We start from the raw sequence: 20,578 nt of genomic DNA on the forward strand, positions 1-20,578 counted from the left end.
CAAACACGCGTGAATCACTAGCGTATTACGCAATGTTACGAGCGGAACCGTCAAAACGGTGATGCGTATAAAGCAGCGTGTGTTTCATATCCCTCTCCCTGTGCTCGTCCGCCTGAGAAAAATCGATTCTATTCAACTCGATTCTTTCGCCAACTTCCGTCACGCCATGCGATTAATTCATTCCCCATTCTCATTCGAATGTTACGTGGGAATATAAATATAAATATATATATATATGTATAATAACACGTTGAATATTGATTCTACTTTTTTGTAAAATTTCATTATTACTTTTTTTTTTCATGAAAAACGTTAAAAATTATTTTTTTATTTTATACAAATTATTCTATATAAATCCATAATTATGAGTTATATAGACATAATTGTTCGAAATTGGCCATCATTTTTATTTATCATCAGGTCAGTGAGAAGGGAGATTTCTAAAATTCACGAGCGTGCTGCCAAATAGCTTATGCGTTATGTTTATTTGAACGGTTATGGCTTGTTTCGACTGGAATGGAATCGTTTTTGGAACTTTGACAAACATCTCTTTTTCCAGATATCCGCATGCAAGAAAGATTTAAGCCAGGCAAAATCTGTGGATCTGTCCCATCCATATACCCCCATCAAATTTATGAATAATATTTTATAAAGAAATATTTCGAGATAAAATCTCGAGTAAAACTCGAATAATTCATCACAAATTTTTTGTAAATTCTTTCACGAGACTCGTTAATGCTTCATTTATGTTATAATTGCATCCATTAGCATGGTAATTGTTATTATCTCATTTTTTATACAAATTATTTCATTTACATCTATATTGATATTCATCAAGTTTAATCTACTATGCTATTTATTAATTATATTCACAAAAAAAAAAAATAATAATAATAAATAAATAAAAAAATCAATAAAAAAAGTATTTAAGAAGTTGTGACTCATATATTGCTATATACGTACATGTAATGTGAGATAATTCTTGTTACGAGATTATGCCACGAGATGGCATATTATGGCTCTCCTACATACCGACTCTCTTTCACAATGCATATACAAGCCTGGTATTCATCGTTACGGTTTTTTCCCTTCTTTTGTGTCACTCGCCATGAATTCCAATGACAGGCTCGTCAAGGACACGTAGCGACAGCATTGCACTCCACCAACGACAACTTAAAACGTCCCTCTTGCCAGCCACTTAAATAATAGCTTAAGTAACACCGTTGTCGCGTTCTAAAAACGTCTCCTCTCTCTCTCTCTCTCTCTCTCTCTCTTTTTCTCTCTCTCTCCATTGGTCGAGTTTATACGAACTCGAAGAGGAAACAAATACGTTGCTTACGCGTGAAGAGATCGATTCTTCGATTTGTTTCGATCGTAGCGTTCCGGGAAATCGATTATTCGTTCGGTTTGAAAGCGTTTCGATGTTTAGTCGATCCGGTAGCGTGGTTTAAGGTGATTTATTTGGAATATACGTGTAGTTTATTTGAAGAAGAAAGGCACATTAAAGGCAAAGGATTGAGATACTCGAAGAAGCATTATTTTTGCATTTGGACAAATTTACTTCATTATGTATAACAAATATTTTTATTCCATTATTCATTGATGTATATTATACATTTTATATATGTCGGAATTAGAATTGGTTAGTTCATAGTACGATTATGTTTGTCATTCCCGCTGTGTATTGACTTTGGTCATGACGTACAAGCAGCGAGCAAATATGTTAATAGATACTTTCAAGTGTTTCTTACAATTTAACTCAAATTATCTATCTGTTTATACACTTCAAATACATCTTTATGTAACTTTAAGTAGTTATTCATTCCTTGAGTATACATTACATCTACAATACGGTGAGATTAATATAACCTCCAAACAAAAAATATAACCTGAAAAACCTTAAACGATATTATTCTTACCATCGTTATCTCACAGTCCAATTGTATCAAAAGATCGTATCAACGTGCACAAATATGAACACACAAATAAAAGTACTTCTTCATAAACTCCTCGTCGTGTGTTACGAAAACGAAAACACGAAGTTGACGAGAGCAACGACGGTTTCACGAGACCAACCATCTGGAACCTTGATGTCGATCACGTTCAGTCATTCAATAATCATTTGTTTCAATTTCTCGGCCTCTCGGAAGAACGAGCTCAATTCAACGACCTCTGCTCCAATTATTAGCCGTGTAATTCACTCGGTTTCGTGCCCCGCGCTCGGATATTTCGCATAATTGTGCAATCCCGACAAAACGCGACGAGGAGAACCTTGAGCCGTGGCGTGGTACATCCTCGGCGGAACACAACGAGTCATTGTGATCGTCGAAACGAGAGCGACCAAGTGGAGCCGCATAATGGCCGGCCTGTGTGTGTGTATGTGTGTATATGAACCGTCGACGACCGGTTCCCTCGTTATCCTGTTGAAGCTCCGTGAATCACTCGACGTGCGAGAAATGACGAATTAGCGGCGTCGATAGACGGAACGTTAGCCAACAAGATCGTTAGTCATTTTGCAAGTTTCTTTTGTACAGGATGTTCTCGTTGGTGGTTCCTCGTTTGGAAGAATTTAAAAAAAAAGATGGATCTTTCTTAAAATCGATTTATTCCTGTAATAATGGATTATTTTGTTTGCTCATTCTATATCTTGTAGATATGTTCTACAAGTGAACAGATTCTAATTCTATTTAAAGTAAATACAATTCTGTACTGCATCTCCTTTAATTTTCGTTTTTCTAAATTTTGAAGATGTATGAAAATGTTATCTGTTTTTCATAGAGTTTCTTAAAATTAATGCAAAAAAATGTAAAAATTCTTGTTTATGACGTGGTTTATATATTGAATGAAAATAGATCAACAATAATCCTTTTTCTCAAAAATAGACACGTCGATAAAAATATTGTTCGATATTGAAAAATCACAAATGATTTACAGTTTTAAAGCGCTGATTTCATGATCAAATTGGTTTCACAAAATGAGAAAAGAACAAATGAGAGAAAGAGGATAATGCAAAATGGATTTGTAAAGGGCAAATTTTCGTGGTAAATTCTCCACGAGGATAAATAAAAAGAAGTGCCTAGTATCGATTCGCTCGTAATAAACAAACGGTCGCACGTGCATGCCAGACGTTCGATAAAAGCAACCAGAGTGAAACGACTGAATTTGATAGCAGGAATGAATTAATGTGAAATTCCAGTGTGGAAAACAGAGAGCCGGAATTGCGCGAGTTTAAAATTCGATAAAATGTAGGGAATACATTTGACAACGAAAAAATGGAATTATTTATTTTTCCTCTAATTGGTTTCGCTTTAAATTCCTTTTCCCCCCTCTTTCTTTCTCTCTTTCTTCTTTTTTTTTTTCTTTTGAAAGATCCGTCGGTTGCTCGCACGCGGCGAAACATTTTTTTTTCACGATTACTCGCTTTCTTGATCGATAATTGAACGAATATCGAATTGGACGAAGCGCGTTCGAATAAATATTCAATTTCCAGTTTATCCGCTTTATAACTGTATTATTCAGCTCTTTCTTTTTCCTCCTTCTCTTTCCTTTTTCTTTTTCGTTGTTTCTTTGTGGCTTTTAACCGAGTACGCGGCGACGAACACCAGACTCGAGACTACACACATTCTTCGTAACACCGCTAAAGGACGGCAGCAAAAGAAAGAACCAGGGCAAAGTTTACCCCGCGAGCTATTTCTTCAAGGCGACGCGCATCGCGGAGAATTGTTTTTTTAACCTTATCCGAAGAGTTTTCAATTCACATTTTTAAATCGAATATACGACAAATCCATTGTCGAAAAAAAGGTCGAAGAAATAATTTTCTTAAAAAATTACATTTAATCCCAGACTTTTTGGATATCGTTGGAATTGAAAGAAAATATTGTATCTATCAATCTATCGTCTGTTTCATATATTTTTCAACATTGTTCAAATAAGAATTATTATTTACAAAAACGAACACGTTTACAAATATAACCACTACTTTTTTTTTATATAATATCCAAAAGCCGTGGAGCACGAAACAAGGATGGGCAGAAACAAATGAAAATTTCAACAGTCGGGCGGCTCAAACGAAACGAGGCAGCTCGCTGGCCAGTTTGCGAGGAATCGGCAGGGCGAGCACGTGGCCCGTCCGTGTTTCCGGCCTCATTTTCCATGCGGCCCCGTGCCCGTAGCGGTTGTGTACACGTCGTTAGCAGCCACTCGTCACAAATCCACTTCAATTTCACGCGGCGCAACGTGGCCTTCCCATTTTCTTTTTCCCCAACCCTTCGCCTCCGTGCCCTCCACACTCCTTTGTGTCATTTTTACTGCTTCTTAAAGCGAGCGCGCTTCTCTTCCTCTCTCTCTCTCTCTCTCCCCAACAATGAGTAAACTTGGATCCAAGAACACCGCTATATACCTCTTTCCGTCTATCGCCGCTAACAAGGCGGACGATTCGAATTGCCCGCAGCCTTGTCTCGACTCACCCTTTCTGCTCTTCTCTTTCACCCTTTCCGGCTCTCTATTCGCACCCTCTTCTCACGTCTAGTCCCACACGTTTCTCGGTGTGATCGTTGTTAAACGGGATCGAGTTCAATGATATGAGTTCGTGAATCGAATTTGTATCAAATGTGGTTGGATGATGGCCTTTTTAGGAGGTTTTTAGGAGTTTGAGTGCATTTTGCATTCCTGGCTTTAGAATCGGTTACAGCGTTTCATAAATTCAGTAACGGATAACTTGTTCTGTTGTGAATTTAGTAAAAGGCGAATCACTTTAGGCGAAAAATTTTAAAGGGGATAAATTCAAATTTGTATCTCTCGAGAAATTGTTTTATAAAAATTTAATTTATTTCTAGTATTATATTTTATTCATCACTTTTAAATTTTCGAAACTTTATTTCTTTTTTTCTTGGTGATGGAGGGTTGTAGAGTTGAAAAGTTCTCTTGTTACCACTTCGATGTTTCGACAAAAATTGGAATAGGAGTTATGCTTACAAATGGCGAGAATCATATTTCGTTCAGATTCTACCTCTCAATACAATTCTAATTAATGCCTCGTGTAATAAATCTATTCAGAATAATATATAATTAGGATTAGAATTTATTGGAAAGTTGAATTTGAATCTAATCTGTCGTATTTGATTTTATTCGAGTCGGTCAGTTTTAATTTAGGAGGCAGACAGGAGGTCTCTCCTTACCTCCACTTTCTTAATCGTTACGTTGTCGCTTAGAAATTCCAACACCTCCCTCGTTTAGAGGCTATCGTTCGATCCTCTTGTCGTTTGACCGCCCTCTGTTTTCTTTGGCACAACTTTGGACCAGGTTCCTTCTCCACAGGTAAACTGAGTTTCAAAGAGAGTTTAGGTGCAAGTTTGTTGACTCGTGACTCCGTGAGTAGGCTTGAATTTGGACGGGAGTCTTTAAGAAGGGAGTGGTTTTCAGAAATATTTTCCAACGACGAAATAGTAATAGTGATCGTCCAAGTTTATTATAAACTCTGTTGAACCTATCGGAATCATAAATTGGATTCAACACCAGGAGAAAATTCAAGTATTTTGAAACTTTTTGATAATTAATTCGAAATTCAAAATTGTCCCGACACTTTACAGATGGAAAGCAAAAATTCAAGAGAATTTTTTAATTTAAAGACACGTTTTTCATCGCGAATAGAAGAATAGGGAAAAGTTGCCCGAACAAATTCCTCGAATAAAATAGATATAATAAGTTATAAAAATCCAACGAGTCAACGATAAACACGAAAATGGGCGATCGTGTTTGCAAAGATGTCCGCTCAGAAGTTGGCGAATCGTTTCCTTCGAAGTTTGGCCGCGTGACGCGTATGTGCAAACTTATCAAAGTTTGAGATTGGAACGGGGAACTTCATAAACGTCTCCCGGTCTTGGTCTTCGAAATTTCTGACAGCCAAGACAAACGTGGCGCCCGGCCGACATGTCCTTGGGACTCGACTCTTTCCACCACGATTCTTCTGCATCGAAGATCACCGTGAAATCACGCTCGATTCCCCGTGATAAGTGTGGCTCATTGGAATATAAGAAGGATAGAAGAGGCTTTCGAAGAGGATGATCGAACGAAAACTTCATCTTCGTGAGCTCCGAGTTTTTCTCCACTCTTCTCGCGCGATTAATTCGTGATGAATATTTTCGCATTTGTCATTTTGGTTTGATTTTCCTTCTTTTTTTTTTTTTTTTTTTAATTTTAAATAAGGAAAAAGAAAAAAAGAAAAAAAAGAAAGAATCTGAAATAGGATCGAAAAGAAAGATTGCCTTCAAAAAGAATTTTTTAAGCCTAAAACGTTACGAAGATTTATAACAAGAAGAAGCTTTCGAAGAGGATGACAGAACGAAAACTTCATCATTGTAAACTCCAAGTTTTTCTCTTGTTGCAGCAATTGCACTCGTCATGAATATTTTCGCGTCATTTGTCATTTTGATTTTACTTTCTTTTTTTTTTTTTTTAAATAGGAAACGTCTCTTAAACGTTAGGAACTTTGAATTTCTTAAAAGAAAGAAAGAGTTTAAAATAGGGTCGAAGAAAGATTGCCTTCAAAAAGTATTTTTATTAATCGTAAAACGTCATAAAGTACGTTTCCGATTTATAATGATCCCGGCTCATAAGTCGTATATTTTCAATGATATTTACACGAAAAGCGATAGATGGGGTGGATATAAGCGCGACGAATAAAAGTAAACAGCGCGTGAAATTTAACATTTAACCGTTTAATACGCGCGTCGCAATATCGCGTGAACGTTGTTAAACTTTTATGGTGAAAAAAGCATTGTGCATGCCTCGTTCATTTTTTTTTCTTTTTTTTTCATGCAATCGTGGCAAGCGCTATCGATAAATTAATAACAAGCACTATTAATTCCGTTGGTGATGGACCGTTCTCGCCGACGAATGGGTGGAAATTTTGAAAGCTTCCAAAAAAAAAAAAAAAAAAAAAAAAGAAGAAAAAAAAAGGAAAAAAAGAAAAAAAAATTTTCGCGAGAGAACATCAGAGGCCATCTCGTTTCGACGAGGCTCGTTTAATGTTCCAATCACTTTTCACAGCTTCAAATTTCAATGTAGATAGCTTCATTGGTTGTGAAAATTAAAATGTTGAATTAGGTTATATATGAAATATCCAAAATTTCTGATCCTGCAAACTGGAATGTTTGAAATATTAAATGGAGTAACAAATTTGGGAAATAAATTGGAAAATTTTTAAAAATCGTTTTATTCCTTTTTATTTCGTTATATATATATATATAAATTTATGTATTACGTAATGGGGCAAAGTCGTTTATTATTGCATTTATGAATAATATCGAGCCATTGTTCTGGTTTGAAGAATTGTTTCTGCTGGTTTTATGCGTTTTTAGTTTCTCGTTTCGTTTATTCCGTATAATTATCGTGTCGTAAACTCGGAATGTAATTAGTGGTCTTAATGAAAGCGAAATCCTTGATCTTAATTTTTCCGTGGCCACAAGTTTTTTTATAATGCCCGTTTGTTCAACAATAGATAATACTCTATTGTGATCGTTCAAGCTCCAGCAAATCTGATAAGAAATAAAATACGATCTCTCTTCCATACTTGTACATTTCCTAAATGTTAAATTTAAATTTTTAAATTAAAATCATTAGATTATATCATCAAATATTAATTTAAAACGAAAGATCACTCATTTTTCACGATTCACTCGATTATTTTAAATACGTAATAATCGAGAAATTTAATTGAGCAATTGAGTTTATCATTGCGAATCTTTATCTATAAAGAATAGAGGAAGAAGAAAATGAAGGAATTAATAATCTTTTTTTTTTTTCATAAACAGTTTCACACGAAGACGTTCATTCTAACCCTTTTCAATAAATATTTCCCTACCAAAGAAATGAAATTCTTGCCAAGCTTGCAAGAAGATTTAACGATACTTTTTTTACTTCCATACCCAAATTTTTACTCTCGAGATTCTTCTTGTTCGCATCGTAATCCCTTCGTAAAGTACGGGAAGAAAGTTTCCACTATAAAAGAATGATCATCATCGCGAATAACCATCGAAACTACAGTCGTTAACACATTTCCACTCGACGAATTCAAGGAGAATAACGACCGCCCTTCTCGAAAGACTCGGGCAAAGATCGACTCGAGAAACTTTCAAAATCGAGACAAAGGACGCTTTTCAATATATATTCGATCGAACTAAAGATTCTCGTTCTCAAAAATTTCTTTCAAGTTCCTTAAAAAAAAAAAAAAAAAAAAAACAAACACTATAAATACGCATCATCGAGCAAATCTCTTCTCCTTGCTTCGACGCGCAACGCAAAAAAAAAAAAAAAAATACCCATCATCGTGCTTATACACACTTCGATGTACTCATTTCATTCGACATACATCTTATTCATTCTTATTTTATTTTATACCCAGTACAAAGTCGCCATTCATCTGAGAAGAACCGTCTCATCCCAAGACAACAAAATACCAAGCTTGGTATTTCGGTACTCGCCGAACTCCATCATATCCTCGCGTATCCTACGCGTCACACGAAAAAACCAACGTTTTATTCATCGAATCGATACGTCTTCCCCTCCTCCTCCTCCTCCTCCCCGCATCCCCGTGACCCGTATCAAGAAACCGCTACGAAGCGAGGATACATTTGCGGATACAGCTCTTAACTTCCTGTCTCTCGCGCGGATTCTAACAACAAAGCAAACGAAACCTGGGGAAGCCTTTCCCGTATCGCGCGATACCCCTCCTCTCCTTTATCCCTCCTCCTCCTCCTTCCCCCTCCCTTTGCGGTGGAACCTCGCGCTGGAAACCGAGGTTACAACGTTTTTATGGGACATGCCCCCTGGAGAGAATCTTCCGGGGGGGGAAAAGGAGGGGGGAGAGAGAGAGAGAGAGAGAGGAGGGTTGCAGATTCATCCGGCCTCGTTTAGATACGACTCCTCCGCCAATTCAGATACACCGAAATTGCGCAAACCGGCGGGCATAACCGCGCCAGTAAAACCTTCATCGTGAGCCTCTTTCCGATTCCCCCTCTCTCTCCGTCCACGACTCCACACCGCGATATGCTGCTCCTCTTCCTCTCGCTTCCCCTCTCATCCTCGTCCTCTTCGACCCCTGACCCCACGCTTCCCCGCGCTCGTATTCTACGTCTACGCTCGATTCTCCCCTCCTTCCGTACCCACAGTTTTACGCTTTCTCCCTTTGCAACGTTTTCTTCCTCTTTTTCTTCTTTCTCTCCTTTTTCTTCTTCTTATTCTTCTTCTTCTTCTCCTTCTCCTTTCTCTTCTTTCTTTTCTTTGGCTTCTTTGGTGTGGAAGTGCGTTCGTGGAGGCCATTTCTCGCGAGCATCAAACGATTCCACTTCGCGAACGTACCAGTTTATTCAGCAATAGATATGGTCCGAGTCTTGTTTTGGTGTACATCGCTCTTTTCGCGGTTAAGGGTTTTCGCGAATGGGAGTGTAAATGGTGGTTTTGGTTATGGTTTGTTTGGTAATTGTTACGCGGTTACTCGGTTTGAGGTTATGTTTTCATGTCGTATCGTCTCTCGGATTGGATTTACGTTTTGAAAAATTCTTATTCTTCTCGTAATTGTATAGCGTGTAATTGTAACGTCAGATTTTTACGTAATTCGATATCGTATAACTGTTTTCTTAAAAATTAAATGGATCGGATCGAATGTATTTTTGGAAGGATATCTCGTCTTTAATAAAAAACTTGTGGCAATGTTCTAGACGAATTTCATCGATTTCACGAAATGAAATGAAACTCGTCGGATACTTACGTTCGAGACGTGTAAGGAGATGCGTGACAAATGGCAGTAGTGAAAATCGTGTTTCAAAAACACAGTGTCCAATCGTTTTTTGCGCGCAATCTTTCGCGGTATGAGATTTTGAGCAAATTTACGCAGCGTATTAACGCCACAGATGTTTAGTTTCAACGGAAGTATTTACGCAAGAAGCTATTGAAACACAACATATGGCGGGTGTACTCAGGGCGAGCGTTGAGGTTTCATCCTCGCCTTGTTTCCGGTGAAACTGCATCTCTCGTAAACGCCATCTTTACACTGTGAGTGCAGAAATGTGTTTACACGGTGCCGGAAATGGACGTAAACCTTCGTAAAATGGTTGGGGACGTGTCGAAGAGATGAGTTTGCCCCTCGTGAATCTTTGCAACGTCTTATTTATAGTAATAACATCCTCTCTTAGGGATTAGTAGAGATTTTTATGGGCAGATAAAGATTTTATCTCTTTTTTTTGTCTGTATTTATAGAATTCTTTTAATACTAATTTTTATAAATATTTATGTTACGTGTTATTCTTTTTGGACCATGAAAGAACAACATTTGAGGAATGTTTGACGAAAACGTGTTTTTAAAATTAGACTTTGTATGTTAAAAAAAAAAGAAATAAATTTTGAGGAAATTGTTTAAGAGATCGTTTTTGCAATAAAGAAAACGATATTATTATTATTACAATAAATATAGAATCGAATAATGAAACGAGTCGAAGTTAAAAAAAATTATAAATTCAAATAAGAAATTTATATCTTCGAAACAAAATTCATATCTATGAAAAATATAAAATAATTGCATTCATCCATAGACACCCAGAGACACCGATACATCACGTCAATTTTCGATGTCCATAAGAAGGACGAATCGATATATGTATTTCCATTGATATTTGTTTCCGTTTCCATTTATTCATGTAATTTATATCTCGATTTCATATTCTATCCGGTCGACTCTATCGAGTCAATTTATATATGAACTCTCCACTGTTGCAGCGAGAATATAACGGATATTTATGCATAGCGTGAAAATTTAAGATCAACGCGTACACGATCTTTTTATATATTTTATAATCCCTCTTGTCACGAAGAGATATAGACAGTTCTCGTCTGTTCCAGACAATAGTTTATAGCGATATTTTTCGCTCTGATTTTTCTTTTTTTTTTCTTTTTATTTTTCCGTAGAAATTCTTTCTTTCCAAATTTTAGGAAATTCAGCTTACAATCGTATTCCCGTTTCTCATTTTTCTTCATTTTTTTCGGAATTTTTTTAAAATTCGTTTTTTTTTTTTTTTTTTCGTTTCAAAAATTTCACAAAATTTCACGATACGCGTTATTCCGATAAAAATGAAATGTTCAGCGGATTAATAATAACAAACAATTTTTTTTTTTAAACGACTAAATTATAAAAGCTCGTATTGTTAATGTAAAATTTAATTACCATTTTTTTTTTCACGTTTGAAAAGTTATACATTTGATGGAATGGAATATTATCTGGTGCATCAGAATTTTGAGATATCAAATAATTGATATCATTGCCTATCTATATAATTTATATAAAATGCAATTTCACGAGGAACGTATCAAATTTAAATTCGAATAGCAGCATTGTAGCATTACTGAAGTTTTTATTCGAGAAGATTTGTATACGAGTGATGAACATGATAAAATTGTATTCGATTTTGATTCTTTTTTAGTTTACTCGTTTTGTTTGGAAATATCGATAAAAAGACTAAAAGAATAATGTTTTCAATTTAAACAAAATTCATCGAGAAAAAACTTTAATTCCTTTTTTATTCCAATATTTCGCACAACAATGAATCGAAAGTAACGAATTGACGAACAACAAGTAATTAGTTTTAGTAATTTGACTATATATATAACGACCACTAAAAGACCATTTCATTTTTTTATTCCAATCCATTTCAATATCTATCGAAAAATCAATAAATAGATTTCCGAAGCGATTTTAAAACCAATATAAAATTGGTAGAAAAAAAGAAAAGGAAAAAAAAAAATAGTACTAAAATCAATATGAAAGTCGAAAAACTCGTAAAAAATTTCTGTATAAAAATAAAAGTTTCTCCACAACTGTTATTTTTCTTTTTATCGCCAGCTATCTTAACAGCTATTTTCAATCATTTCAATCTTCTTCCATTTTCTTATACCCTTTAACATCTCGTACAATATTACTGAAGAAAAAAAAAATTCCATTAACAAATTTCACCAAAACTCGACGAAGACAAAAATTCGCGAAAATCAAGAAAGAAGATTGGAATTGGGGAAAATATATATATATAAACTAAACCAGACAAAAACAGATTAAAAAATCCGCAAAAACCAATAACCAAACCAATCATCCATTGTTCTCGCGGATCGTCGCGATTCGGCCGCCAATTAAACAGCTTAGGATTCGCTCGGCCAATTATCCCCAACGATGACTGTATAAAGTCATCGACGCCGACGCGAACCGCCCGCGGCCTCCAACATTCTCTTCCTCCGACACAGCCGTCGATCCACCATCCCCCTCTTTCCGGGTGCACCCTTCCTCCAACCACCACCACCACCACCACCCCCGTCACCTGGAAGCCTCGAGCCCCGCAAACTTGGTGCCTATGCTAATTGACTTCGCGTACCACACCCCCTTTTCTCCCTCCTCGACACCCTTTTGCCATCTACCTATCCTCTCTCTCTCTCTCTCTCTGCGTTTCATCCATTCCACTCTCTCTCTCTCTCTCTCTCTCGCTCTTTGTACGTACGGATCGACACTGTAAACCATCGTGGTTTAAAGTCAATTAACGCCTTCCCCGAGACAGCTCGTTCTGACCTTTTCGATCAACGAAGCGACCGCCTCTCCGGCGTCGAATTCCATTGTTCTCCTTCGATATGCGAATCGTTTTTTTTCCCCTCCTTTCCCCCCCTCCCCTCCTTTTCTTTCTTTCTTTTTGTTTGTTTTTTTTTTGTTTTTGTTTTTTTGTTTCTTTGCCTCGGTTTCGACGCGCGCATTTGATGAATTTATTCTCTCGTCTGGCTGATTGGATTATTGATTTTCGTCCGCCTTCGTGAATGAGGATAGGAAAGGAGGAGGATACCGGCGATGTAGAGGGAGATGAGGTGGCTTCTTTGAAGGGATTTTCAAGGGGTTTTTTTTTTTTTTTTTTTTGAAGGACGATTTTGGTAATCGAGAAATTTTAAAAGAAGCTTTCTCGGGTTTTTAATCTTTTGGCAGGAGGGAATTTTTTTTATATGAATCGTCGATGATACAAAATAAAAAAAAAAATGTGAGATTGACTTTCTCGATAATTAATTAATTAATTAATTAATATATTGAAAATGTTTTACTTCAATAAATTTCCTGCAATAATAATTCTCGATCGTTAATGCCATTTCCACGCTGAACCTTCCAACTTTTCTATTCGCGTAAGGTTCTAGAAAATGATGGATCGAAAGATTTATTTTACAACTTTATAAAAATCGTCCAGGTTTATTCGCAATTCATCTCGAACACTGGTTTCTTGTTTCGATGTGTTTTCGAAATACATACATCGACAGTTTCGATCCGAGTTTCCGGCCAATTTTCCAAGTTGAAAAGTTGAAATTACCGATGTTTCGAAAGCTTAGATAATGGATCGCGTTGCTGGAAATAAAGCTCGATCCCGATTTGGCTCGAAGGGGTTAATCGCGGAAACTTGTGCACGACAATACAGGATAAGAGTTTATCCGTGTCTGGAACCGCGGAAACGCAAGCTTTGTTGATGTTGCGAATGTTGTTAATCGATAAGTTAATAATTAAGCCTTCAGAATCGATGGATACACCTATACATGCACGAGTACATGCGGCGGAAGTTAAGCGATGATTAAAACCATTTCGAAGTTTCGCAATTATAAATTGCGCGTGTGAAATTGCAACTGTGTAAAATCCGATTTGAACGATTTAATCCAAACGCCAATATCTTCTATACTCTAATAATTTAAAAATTCTTTCTCGACGACAATTAATTATTTGTAGAAATTCTGTAGAGAAAAAAATTTGAACGAAAAATAATGTCGGACGACGAAGAGAGGAAAAAAGAAAAGAAATCGTTGGAGGTGGTGGTAAATTGATCGGAGGATGTACCGTGAACCGTAGCGTGAAAAATGAATCATCAAGGTCTTTAAGAAACCCATCGAGCAATGGTCTCGTACGTACGCAACAAGCGGTGTAAAGGCATCGATGTGTAAACGGGGAGAGTCGCATTTCTCGCCAATTCAGCGAGTTACAAGGCTGACGTCACCGGCTGCGCATAATTCGATTCAATTCGCTTAATTTTGCGAAAATTGCCAATCTTCTCCGGGGGCGCGGCCGAGTTCCTCCGTCGCGATAGTTGCCCTATCCTCCTAAATCCTCCTTTCGTTCTTCCGCCTCTCCCCTCCCCCCTCCGTTTTATATTATTCGTTTTAAAAAAAGTGGACGATTTTTCAGAAAAACCAGTTTACAGTTTCGTTTCTCTCGAAACGAAAATTTGTCGAATGGAAAGGGATTGGGAAGAGGGGGGAAGATTGGAGGGGGGAAAAAAATAAAGAATAAAGAGAACGTTCGTATTTTTCCAAAAAATATTTGTACGAAGTGTAAATTGAAAGTGAATTTTTTTTCAAAAATTATCGACCACCTCCTTTCTCTCGTTCTTATTACCAACGATCGGCTATACACGCTCAATTCGTCCAATTAATTTGTTTTCTATTATGAGTAAAAGCTTGTACGTGTAGCAGATCGGCTGCTGGCTCGGCCGTAATAAAACTAAATGAATTAGAGCGTGCGGAGAACGGAAGTGGAGGTTCGAACAACCACGAGGTCGATTCAATTTAGATGGCGGCTCTATTTTCACGATATCAAACGATCTTTTATCGGTTTCTATTCCGATGAAAACGATACTTGCTTCTGTTGGACGTTTTATTTTTTCGTTCCATTCTATTCAATTAATTATTTACATTTCTTCCATTTTAGCTTTTCATTCAAAGTTAAGTTTAATAATAAACAAGGGTGATCATTCGTTTCGGATGAATTCTTGACTTTTTTTTCGAATTTAGGTACAAATTTATTTTCCATATTCTTTACGTTCTTTCATGAATTTTTCGTTGGAGAAATCTCGTTGGAAAAAAGAAAAACGAAATTTCGGATCATCCTTTTCGCATCCTTATTTTTTTCCTATTTTTATTTTGCTTCTAATTCATCGTTCGATTACAATGCTCTGTTTCGTTCCATTTTTTCAATCAATCATTTCCACTTGTCCATTTTATCTTTTCATTTGAAGTTAAGTTTAATAACAAACAAAGTTCATTCGTTTCGGATGAATTTTCGATTTTTTTTTTCGAATTTATTTTCGATATTCGTTACGTTCTTTCACGAATTTTTCGTTGGAGAAATCTGGTTGGAAAAGAGAAAAACGAAACTCGGATATCACCTTTTGCACGATTCCCCTTTTCTTTCGAACGTGGCTGCGCATGCCTGCCCGGCCGCCATGGCGTACCACCATTAAGGTCATGGGGTCAGAGTATCTCGAACCTGACATTCCTTCCCACGAACGATTTGGTGCACCGTCGAATTTACGAGCCGCCGCTTTTCCTCCCTTCCTCGATTCCTCTCGTTTACTTTCGTCCCCGCTTTCGTTCCAAACGTTTCAACCGAGGGATTATTCGATGCGAGATTTTTCGAAAACTTTGCTGTCGAAAGCGGCAATGAATTTTATTGTATTACATTGCACGGCGATTGCCAACATTTGCGCAGAGAATATTTCATTAAAATTATGCGAGTCTTTGCCTTTCGAGATTTTTAATTCGCTTTCGAATTTTTTTGAGGTTATGTCGCGCGCGACACAATTTGAAAAGCTTTCTGAAAGGGATATTTGTCAAACAGAAATTAAAGAAATTATATGATATTGATGATGTATATTTGTTTGATTATATTTATACTTTGATTCGAGGAGAAATTCGAATTGAGAAACTTGTCTCGATAAGTTGAGACGAGATTTGAACAAGTAAGAAGGGAGAAAGTAAAATCTGCAGTTATATAAATAAATAAATAAATAAGATTCGATCGTGAAGTAACAATCAAGTCGGCTTGTCGTCGATGAGAGTAAATATTTATCGAATGACAAAAGTTATTAAATTATTCCTGTTTCTCAGTGAAGGAGATATATATAAATATATAGTCGCGTAATTTGAAGACTGAGGATCTTACGGTTGTAAAGTTTCGAAGAATTTTGTTTGGAGAGAAAAAGTTTCGTTTTAGAGTGCACGAGTTTCTGTGCCAGAATTGAGCATAAAGCCGCCCTCGAATAGTTCGAGTGTTCGAAATTTCAACTCGTCGAAAGTTGTTCTATCCATTTTACCGTCCAATTATTTGAAGGATACTTGAAATATATCGAATAATTCGAGTAGCTTGATCTATCGTCGCGTTTTCTCACGATTCATTAAGACAAACGCGATCCTCTTAATCGAGTCCCTCACACGTTAGAAAAAAATCCCAATCTTTATTTTTTTAAATCTCTCAAAAGAAAAGAAAGAAGGTATATTACACTGTTGGCGCAACAACTGTGCAACAAAATTTCATCGCCTTTAAAAATTGCCAAGTGTAACGGATTTATCGTACGTGTCGTTGAATTGAAAAAGTACGAGAAAAATCACCCCTCTCCCCCACGTCAAGTTTATTTATAATTTCCAGAGGAAGCGTTCCCAGAGATATATATGATACACCGCTGTGGAATCATTTACTTTCATTCGTTTCTTGCAAAGAGGAAGGATACGGCCCGGACGTCTTATTTTTCTGCCTCGAATGAGAAATCTAGTTTCGCGTGCTGCGAGGAAGCAATATTTGCTTCGAAGCTGGCGTACTACCCTTCTGTTTAAAATGAGGGATAAAGACGTCGCGTGGGCGGATTTTATTTAAACAGTGAAAAGGGCGAATCAACCCTGCAAACAAATCTTCTCGGTAGTCTTCTCTAATATCGCCGTATCAACATTCTATAAACATATTCGAACCCCCTCCTCCCCCCTCGCTTCCATGCGCGTCTCCCATCTTCGCCAATTTATCTCTCCCCATATCTTTATTTCCAAGATCTTTTTACTTCCAATCCAATCCAATCGTGCTTCTTTCACGCACGTTTCACCAATATTTTTCAAGAAATCTGCCGGATGCACGACTATATTTTTCCAATTTTATCCAATGAAAATTTGGGAGAAGGAAAAAAATCTATCGCAGGATTAAAATTGAACCGCCCTTGAGAAATAATTCGAGAGAATTTTCAAAGAAAATTTTCGAACAATCAATCGAATATATCTCATCCCTGGATGAGATTCGACGATCGACCCAATGAGAACGCGATAAACCGATGCGAGCGAAAAATCGAAATTCGCCTCGAGGACGAATCTGTTAAGAAAGAAAGAAAGAAAAAAGAGCGGGGGGGAGGGGTATCAGATAATCGAGCCTTTCAGCTCTAATCTCCGCTACTTTCCCCAAGATTATGCTGACCCCTCGGTGTTTGCATCGCGTGCAACCACCGGCGAGACATTTAGCAATCCGAACAAATTGGATTTCCTTACTCTCGTCCACCTCCCCTCCCCCCTCCATCCACCCAAACTCGAAACAAACGGGGTGGAGGAATGAATGATAAGGAAAAAAGAGAAGAAAAGGAGAGAAAGAAGAGGAGAGGAAAAGAAGGGGAAAAAAATGTGGAGCGGCAATAGAGAAAGATGAAATCTATTTACCAGTGTGCACCCGTGCTAGAGCGTCGATTCAATTTCCCGGGAGGTGCTTTACGTTTCGAAGCCTCGCAACGACGCCGTTATAACCGTCAAGAACACAGGGATACATTCATACAGTAGACGGATATACAGGGTGTCCTGTACAATTTGTCAAGTCAAATCGATCTGATCGATTTGAAGAAAAATTTTCGAACTGTCGTTGTATCGTAATCATTTTTCTGCGAACTTAAAGAATTTAGAAAATTGGTTTAGAAGAAGTTAAAACAGAGGATTATATAGTTTTCCAAATCGTGAGGATTTTTTTTTTTTTTTTTTTTTACAAATTTACGAAGAATTTAGTGGCAATTCTCGATGATGTACAATCGTAAATCCACGCTTTTCTTTACCTATTTTTCATCACGGAATGCATAACGAAAAAGACAAGAAACGCGTAGAACGACGACACATTTGAAATTCGATATACAGAATTTTGAAAATTCCACCGCGCTCCGCGCTCAAACAATTTCAAATAATTTTTTTTTTTTTTCCTTACAAATTTATGGAGAATTTGGTAAAATCCACGATGATATATACAATCAAAACTTTGTTTTCGAAAAAATTTGAAAACTTGAATATATTTGATTAACTTGACTCGCCTCGTAAACTAAAAACTAATTTTTCTAAATTCAAAAACTTCATCATTCTTCGCTTTTCTTATTTTTCATCACGGAATACAGAAACGCGTAGAAAAAGACGAGAAACGCGTAGAACGACGACACATTTGAAATTCGATATACACAATTTTGAAACGAAAATTCTACCGCTCTCCGCGCTCAAACAATTTCAAATAATTTTTTTTTTCTTTCCTTACAAATTTATAGAGAATTTAGTAAAATCCACAACGACACAATCATAGATCAAAACTTTGTTTTCGAAAAAATTTGAAAACTTACTTGAATATATTCATTTAACTCGCCTCGCATCATTAAAAACTAATTTTTTTTAATTTAGAAAAATTCAAAAATCCCACGCTTTTCACCACGAAATACACCTCAAATAATTCGACAAACGCGTAGGACGACGACATTATATTTAAAAACAGAATCGATACATAGACTTTCGAAACGAAAACTCCACCCCCAAACAATTTCAAATAATTCTTTTTTTCCTTTACAAATTTATAGAGAATTTAGTAAAATCCACAAAGACACAATCGTAGATCAAAACTTTGTTTTCGAAAAAATTTGAAAACTTACTTGAATATATTCATTTAACTCGCCTGGCATCATTAAAAACTAATTTTTTTTAATTTAGAAAAATTCAAAAATCCCACGCTTTTCTTTATTTTTCACCACGAAATACACCTCAAATAATTCGACAAACGACGACATTATATTTAAAAGCAGAATCGATACATAGACTTTCGAAACGAAAACTGCAGCCCCAATTCTAATCCACCCCCAAACAATTTCAAATAATTTCGAGCGGCAGGAGAAACGTTCCTTGCCACTCGTCCCGTAATTTCCTCGTAACGGCCCCCGACACGGCTCGTTCGAACGGACAGGATTAAGCGAATCGCGTCTATCCACGTCTATCGATCTTCCGCGTGTGACGCGCGGCCAGCCTCACGCGAGGAGATAATGCATCGCGTTGCACGCACGGCTAATTTGGCCGCGAAAGGGGCGCGCGCGATTATCGTGGATGAACCGCTCTCTCGTTCGCGACATTGTGACCGGGGTTTTTTTGAAAGGGGAGGAGAGGAAGGGAAGGGAGGTTCGACACGTTGCGGAACACTTGTCGCACGAGCGTTGTTTTCACGTGGTGTTACGGTGGTGCATTCATGGCGAGGAGGATTTGTTGAAAGTGTTCGAAGGGTTCGAAGATTGTGTTTCGGGAGGAGTTGAGGGGTATTTTTGGCGGAAACTGGGTGTGTGTTCCGTTGTAGTCGAGAAGAATTTGTTAAAAATAGGGTTTAGAGGGGTTCGAAGGTTTCGTGGCGAAAGGGTAGGTTTTGATGTATCTCGAGGACGTTGTAATCGAGAAGAATTTGTTAAAAGCAGGGTTTCGAATGATACTGAGAAAAGTATTTGTTTGAAGGAGGATTTAATTTAAAAGTAGGGTTTAGAAGTGTGAAGATTGTATTCATTGAGTGACATTCGTGGCGAAAAGTAATTGTTGATATATTTCAAAGACGTTGTAATCGAGAAGAATTTGTTAAAAGCAGGATTTCGAATGATACTGAGAAAAGTATTTGTTTGAAGGAGGATTTAATTTAAAAGTAGGGTTTAGAAGTGTGAAGATTGTATTCATTGAGTGACATTCGTGGCGAAAAGTAATTGTTGATATATTTCGAGGACGTTGTAATCGAGAAGAATTTGTTAAAAGTAAGATTGTATTTCGAATGATATGAGAAAAGTGTTTGAAGTATTAATATTTTCATGGAGGAGGATTAAGGAAGGATTTAATCTAAAAGTAGGGTTTAGGAGTGTGAAGATCGTATTCGTTGATATTGAGCGACATTCTGGTGATGGTTGTTCGTGGCGAAAAGTAGGTGTTGATATATTCCGAGAGGGTAGTAGTCGAGAATTTGTTAAAAATAGGGTTTAGGAGGGTTCGAAGGTTGTGGTGGCGTGTTCGTGGCGAAAAATAGGTGTTGATGTATTCCGAGAACGTTGTAATTGAGCGTTCATGGCGAGAAAAGTATTTGTTCGAAGTATATATTGATACTTTGTGGATTCAGGAAGGATTTCATTTAAAAATAGGGTTTAGGGACGATGAAGATCGTATTCGTTGGTATTGAGCGACATTCTGGTGATGTGGCGAGTGTTTGTGGCAAAAAACAGGTGTTGATACATATTCTGAGAGTGTGGTAGTCAAGAAGAATTTGTTTAAAGATTTGATGTATTCGTTGTTTCGAAGTATCGATTTATTTTGTGATATTCGTGGAGGAGAATTCAAAAAGGATTTGTTAACAGTAGAGTTTATAGATTCGAAGACTGTGTCGAATGATATTTTGAGAAGAATTTAAAGTTAAAAGTAGGATTTAAGTGGTTTTTATTCGTTGGTATTGAATGATTTTTTACAG

The 20,578-nt window shown here is 36.9% G+C and overlaps 2 long non-coding RNA genes across 5 annotated transcripts in view; both read right to left on the minus strand.

The window, feature by feature from the left end:
• Positions 1-20,578, minus strand: part of LOC105735726 (uncharacterized) — a 210,254-nt gene that overhangs the window by 50,005 nt on the left and 139,671 nt on the right. Inside the window, exon 1 of one of the 4 annotated variants that reach the window (XR_015294128.1) lies at positions 964-1,178. The exons of the other annotated variants lie outside the window; for them this stretch is intronic. This is a non-coding gene — a long non-coding RNA (uncharacterized LOC105735726). Of the gene's footprint in view, positions 1-963; positions 1,179-20,578 lie in introns of those variants that run through there. 4 annotated transcript variants of the gene reach the window in all.
• LOC147656597 (uncharacterized) lies at positions 1,571-3,791 on the minus strand. Its single transcript, XR_015294129.1, has 2 exons — positions 1,920-3,791; positions 1,571-1,843 (listed from the first exon to the last, which is right to left on the minus strand). It is a non-coding gene; the product is annotated as an uncharacterized LOC147656597 (long non-coding RNA).

This window comes from Apis florea, unplaced genomic scaffold, assembly GCF_048593485.1.
Source record: "Apis florea isolate Af1SG1 unplaced genomic scaffold, ASM4859348v1 contig_3585_pilon, whole genome shotgun sequence".
Taxonomy (NCBI): Eukaryota; Metazoa; Arthropoda; class Insecta; order Hymenoptera; family Apidae; genus Apis; species Apis florea.